This window comes from Cotesia glomerata, linkage group LG7 (assembly GCF_020080835.1).
Source record: "Cotesia glomerata isolate CgM1 linkage group LG7, MPM_Cglom_v2.3, whole genome shotgun sequence".
NCBI lineage: Eukaryota > Metazoa > Arthropoda > Insecta > Hymenoptera > Braconidae > Cotesia > Cotesia glomerata.
This window is the reverse complement of record NC_058164.1, coordinates 25,139,612-25,146,263: the sequence shown is the minus strand read 5'-3', so window position 1 is coordinate 25,146,263 and position 6,652 is coordinate 25,139,612. Positions and strand designations below refer to the sequence as shown.

The 6,652-nt window shown below is 30.9% G+C and overlaps 1 protein-coding gene across 2 annotated transcripts in view; it reads left to right on the top strand.

Moving 5' to 3' along the window:
* The window catches only part of LOC123269597 (protein lozenge), a 115,472-nt gene that overhangs the window by 69,571 nt on the left and 39,249 nt on the right, over positions 1-6,652 (top strand). The window lies entirely within an intron of this gene.

Here is a 6,652-nt window from a genome sequence, read left to right as displayed (position 1 = left end):
AACCTAGATGAAAAATATAAACAAAATGATTAATTTCAAAAGATACATTAATATAAATTTTGGAATTAGAGAAAAGTGATTGTTTATGATAAACACGGTGTTGAGCGAGTATTAAATATATGAGAAAAGTATTTTATTATTGTTTCAATCAATCAATCATCGGGTCAGTTAGTCAGTAAATCTGTCATTAGAGTCAGATTTCCGCATCACCCGATGTACTGGTAGTGAGATGCGTTCCATTCATTAACAATGTTATCCCAAAACATTTAGTGGCCTGTAATCCTGACAGGTCAAAATGGTAGAGCAGCTTCTATTGTCACCGGGAAGCTGTTCTGGGTTCGAATCCTAGCCCGGAGCTTATCTGAATTTTTTTCGCATATTCTGTAAACTCTTACAAGAAGCGTCCTTCCTACTTCTTTCTCAATCTCTTCTTCCTCCACATTATTCTGTTACGTGAATGCTGGAACGACTCACGTAATACCATCCACAACTCCTATTTCTTTTCCGCTTCATAGCATATTTTACTCTTAAAAAATGTCAATAATTTTTTACCTTAAAAAAATGTTAATAATAAAATACTTTTTCATATATTTAATACTGGCTAACACTCGGTCATCACAAACAATCACTCTTTTCTCTTAATTCAAAATTCTATATTCATTATCTTTTTTGAAATTAACCATTTTGTTTATATTTTCTATCTAGTTACACCATAAAAATTTATTGTATTCCTATCGAAGCGGGCGGGTATCAGCTAGTTATTAATAAATTCATAACAAATTGCGGTATTAAAAAATATATTTATTATTACTCACGTATTAGTGAAATTACCTTAAATCGACCGTTTTTTATAACAATTTAACGATGGTCGTTGCAAATTTTTAGAGAAGACGCATCGCATCACAATTTACCATTTTAATTTTAATTATTAAAATCAGTATAAACATTCAACAATCTCACCTTGATAATATTTATGTATACTTTATTTGAGTCATGATATAATCGAGTTCATCTTTTCTGATTATTCCAATACATATAAGTTATTTCAGTTATTAATGATTTAGCTATTCTTTCTTAAAAACGTATGATTATGAATTCCTACCGTCCCAACAGTCAATCGATAAAATTCTTAAAAATCAATCATTTTGACAGTTATTATAGCAACGGTAACCATGATAACGGTAACCATGGTAACGGGCAGCAACCATGGTAACGGTAAACCATGGCAACTGGTAACCACGGCAACGGTAACCATAGCAACGGTAACCATGGCAACGATGTAACCATGACAATGGTAACCATGGCAAAATGTGACTGATTAGCGTGGGTGGTTGTAGGGGGGTTGAGTTCGATAATTCTACGGGTGCCACTGATGGTTTCTTAGATTAGAGTGGCTGTCAAAAATGATATTTCGCTCCCAAAAAAAAAGAGAGATATAGGGAAGGGAAAGATTATAGGGCACGGGAGGGAGGAGAAAGAAATGAGAGGGAGGAGGGGAGGGCATATGTGATGGTAGACGAAAAATTCATTTTGGCTAGGAATTTGCGTAAAATCCGTTCTTAGTGAGCGTCCTGCTATCACGAATGGAGTAACTATGCTAAATTTCAAGTCAATCGGGCGAATAGTTTCTGGAGATCTCGTGATGAGTGAGTGGTATTTCTGCTTATATACTATATATAGATTGTTCTAAGTCACGGCAGTCACATAGTGACTGCAAGGTTGTTAGTAATATTTAATGATTATAGTGCGTAGTAGCCTATTGAAGCCGGCTCTTGTTTAATAAAGCATTAGAGCCGGGTTCGATCCCGGCGTAAGCTAATGAATATTTTCAATATTTGATATTCTGCTTCTCAGCCAAAAAAATAAAAAAAATAAATATAAATTTATGAAATAAGACTTATAATTGTATGATTTTAAAAGGTAAGTACTGCCATGTATTAAAAATTTTTTTAGTACTTAAAAATATTGTTTTAATAATTAAAAATTTAATTTTTAATTATCTTAAATCGAGAAGATAACATTTTATTCTTGATTAATAATTGAAGTTAATTTTTCTTGTTCAATTGCAAATAATCAAGCAGATATGACCTCAGAGTATCAAAACACTGCACAAATCGATAATAATAAAAAACGCAGGCGAGTTTATCGCACTGGCAGTTTATTATCTCAAACACTCACGAGATAAATATGCAAAAGTAAGTGTATTAGTAAATGTACGACTTTGGAAAGCGAATGATTTTGTTAACAAATTGGACGCTCTTTCTTCTTGATTAATCAACATCACGTCAGTCTGAGTCGATCATGTTTAACCTCATCAATCATCTCAAACATTCCTCTCGTTCTTCATTTTTGTTTCGTTGTAAGAAAATTGTAACCTCTGACAAGTTTTAACCTCAAAAAGTGTGCGAGAACAATCGACCGCTAGAAGAACTTGCCTTATATGATTTTCATGTTCAGAACCAAGGTTAGTTTAATTTTAAAAAGTTTTTACACTGATCGAAGGATTTTTGAGGTTTAATTATTAAATTTATTATTTTTATGTGATTTATAAAAAGTAATCATGACAATTATTGTATCACGGATGAAAATTAAGTCATTAATCTAAAAAAGACGGATAAGGACTTTAGAAAAATTTTTATACCTAAATTTAGTTATTTGACCTTAACTCTCTACAAAGGAGCAGATTTAGCGATCATGCGCCATCTGTTGGAAGTTTGCAACACTTTTGATCAAATAAATTACACGGTTTTTGGGTTTTAGTTTAAATATCAATTTTTTTCACGTAACTGAGATAAATTTTTAGTATTTAAAAAGATTAATTAACAAGTGGTTTATTAGAAAATAATTAAATAAATATTTCTTGATAGGAAATTATTTCTTAAACATTCCTGCTGATTTTTGAGGTTTATTTATGAAATTTTTTATTTTATGTGATTTATAGAAAATATTAATGATAATTATTGTATCACGGATGAAAATTAAGTCATTAATCTAAAAGACAGATAAGGGCTTTGGAAAAATTTTATACCTAAATTTAGTTATTTGACCTTAACTATCTACAAAGGAGCAGATTTAGCGATCATGCGCCACCTGTTGGAAGTTTGCAACACTTTTGATCAAATAAATTACACGATTTTTGGGTTTTAGTTTAAATATCAATTTTTTCACGCAACTGACAAAATTTTTAGTATTTAAAAAGATTAATTAACAAGTGATTTATTAGAAAATAATTAAATAAATATTTCTTAATAGGAAATTATTTCTTAAACATTCCTGCTGATTTTTTGAGTGTTTATTTATGAAATTTTTTATTTTTATGTGATTTATAAAAAATAATCATGACAATTATTGTATCACGGATGAAAATTAAGTCATTAATCTAAAAAAGACAGATAAGGGCTTTGGAAAATTTTTATACCTAAATTTAGTTACTTGACCTTAACTCTCTACAAAGGAGCAGATTTAGCGATCATGCGCCATCTGTTGGAAGTTTGCAACACTTTTGATCAAATAAATTACACGGTTTTTGGGTTTTAGTTTAAATATCAATTTTTTTCACGTAACTGAGATAAATTTTTAGTATATAAAGGATTAATTAACAAGTAATTTATTAGAAAATAATTAAATAAATATTTCTTAATAGGAAATTATATCTTAAACATTGTTTTGTACCAAATATTTCTTACTATTTAATAACCCATTTTAAAATATTTAATAGGGATATTTAAATAGTTAATAATGATATATTTCAGCTAGGCTTATATTTTTAAATTTTTATATCACAAAAATCAGAGTTTAACAAAAAGAACATTTGTAAAATTGGACAATGAGAAAAATAGTGGGGGTAGAAAGGTTGAGATGTTCTCTAACGTTTAACCTACAATATAATTAGACACGTCGCAAACAAACAATATGGCGGCTCAGCGACACACATTGATATGTGTACAGGTGTCGCTGTTGCTCTTACTAATCTATAGACATAACTGTTGGCTAGTGTCCAGCCATCTACCGACAAATTCTCCTAATAAATATTTATTAACTATTAATAAATGTTGTTTGGTGGTAACAAATATTTATTTAAACATTCCTCGGCCTTTGTTACCATCAACAATATTTATTTAATATAACCAACTAACTAATTTCACTTTAATAAATAGTTTTAATTATTAAAACAATATTTTTGCTCCCAAAATTTTATATATTACTCCCTAAATTTTTTCTATCAGTGTTACAATTATTCTTCTAAAAATTGTACATCATATTTTAAGGAAAAATCGTGGACTTTGCCGGATGGCTTCTACCAGTCCAATACAAAGGAGCGATAGCAGTCTCGCACCAGCACACAAGAACTCAAGCCTCGTTGTTCGACGTCGGCCATATGCTCCAGACGATAGTCTGGGGCCGAAATTCCTGGAGAGTTCCCGAGAGTCTAACCACTGCAGACTTAAAACTTAAAACCTGGCGGCTCTACGCTTACTGTCTTCACCAACGACCAGGGCGGGATCCTGGACGACCTTATCATCACCAAGGATGCTGAAGATCGCTTCTACGTGGTGTCTAACGCCGGTCGCAGGGACTGCGACATTAATTTGTTCAACCAACGCAAGGTTGTTCCAAATGAAACTTCATCTTTAAAAGTTCCTCTAATTATTCCGCATTTATCTAATAACCCAGTCAGCATCCAAGTCAAAAAGATTTCAGTATGAAGTCTTTTAAAAAACTTCTTATAGAAGTCCTAATGTGACGTCTTAAGGAGCTCTTTTTTACGAGGTCAGAACTAAGAGCTCTTAATGAACTCATAAGTTTGGAGTCAAATTTCTTCTGACATCTAACTGAGTCTCTTTTTGGACTTCTTTTGAGTTGCGTACACGGGAAAAAATTTCTGGGAAAAATTTACGATACAACTATTGTAAAGCTGGACTATACTTTGATTACTATTAATTTTCAAATATTTTAGAAGAAAAAATACTATTTATTCATGAAAAATACGATATTACTATTGTAGAAAGTAAGAGATGAAAATTTCCAGTGCTGCCTCTGTATCTTTCCAATAGAACTATAGCAAATTTTACAATAGTTGAATTGGAATGTTTCTCAATTAGTGTGAGTGATGGCCGTGCACAGCGCTAGACTCCGAGTTTATGTAAATGTTAAAGGATATGTGTCTTAGTTTACCTCAGATAGCGTAGAGGGAGAGTCTCTGGCTGCCAACACAGAGTTCTGGGTTCGATTCCCAGATAGCACGATCCGAACAAAAACAGTTTCACTGTAAAAAAGTCGCACCAAGTCCACGTTCATAAGACTATTAGGAAAAAAAATTTTTTTTTTCTTTACAAAAAGATACAAAATAAAAAAATTAAAAAATCCGAGTAACCGATATGATTGTTTATGATTTTCGGAAATTAAAAAAAATTTTTTTGTAAATTTAAAAATTAAAAAAAAAATTTTAGAACGTATTTAGTGTGCGCGGTTGCAAAATATTTTACTTTTAATGAAATTCGTAAAATCTATTTACTAGGACTTTAAAAAAATTGAAATACACAATGACGCACACCAAATACGTTCTAAAATTTTTTTAAAATTTTTAAATTTACAAAAAAATTTTTTTTAATTTCCGAAAATCATAAACAATCATATCGGTTACTCGGATTTTTTTATTTTTTTATTTTGTATCTTTTTGTAAAGAAAAAAAAAATTTTTTTTCCTAATAGTCTTATGAACGTGGACTTGGTGCGACTTTTTTACAGTGAAACTGTTTTTGTTCGGATTTTAGTATTTTTTGTAATTATAATGAAAATTTACAATTGATAACAACTTAAATCTCGTGTTGACTGCATTTTTTACTGCAAACTATCCCCTTAAAGCTACAGTTTATGTAGATGTAATTCCAGTGCACCCTGGCGGCCATAGATGCAAGCTATGAATCACTTTTTACTGTAGTTGCGTGTCTATAGGAAGGATTACTACACATTTTTATTTTATCTAGTCTGTGGCGCTGATATTCCCCATCGAAAAAAAGTCAGGATCGAAATTTCTGGGCTTACTATAGTTTGTGCTGATAAAATTTAATAATTTTAAGTGAATTAAGTGTTATAATTGATTATAATTAATTAATATCAGTAAAATAAAGTATAAAATTACTTTTTATAATATATTATTTTGGAAAAAGGAGAACCATATAATTAAATGAAATTTTGCAACCTCGAAATACCGTTCTGCTTACAGTAAACACAGTCGGTAGTCTGGCGCTCCGTTTACAACGGATTTGAACGGGAACTTGGCGCCAGAGCTCTCCTACCGAATCTGTGGAAAATGTCGGCTTCTTTTTCGATTACTGTACAGGTACCAATTAGTCCAACCTTCTATCTCTCTCCCTTCCTAATATTTCTCTTTAAAAAACCAACTGTGAATTTTTACAATAGTTGAATGGTAAAGTTCACAAACACATATTGTATAATTTGCTCTATAGTATTCGACTTTTAAGACTCTTGCTTGTCTTTATTTGTTGGATAAAATTTACAATAAGGTAGATCGTAAAAAATTACTAAATAAGATGTATAGTCCCACCTGTTACTCTTTTATTTAGTAAAATTACAATAGTAAATTAGTAAAACTCGCTTCAATTTTATTTCCGTGTATAATGAGCTTATAC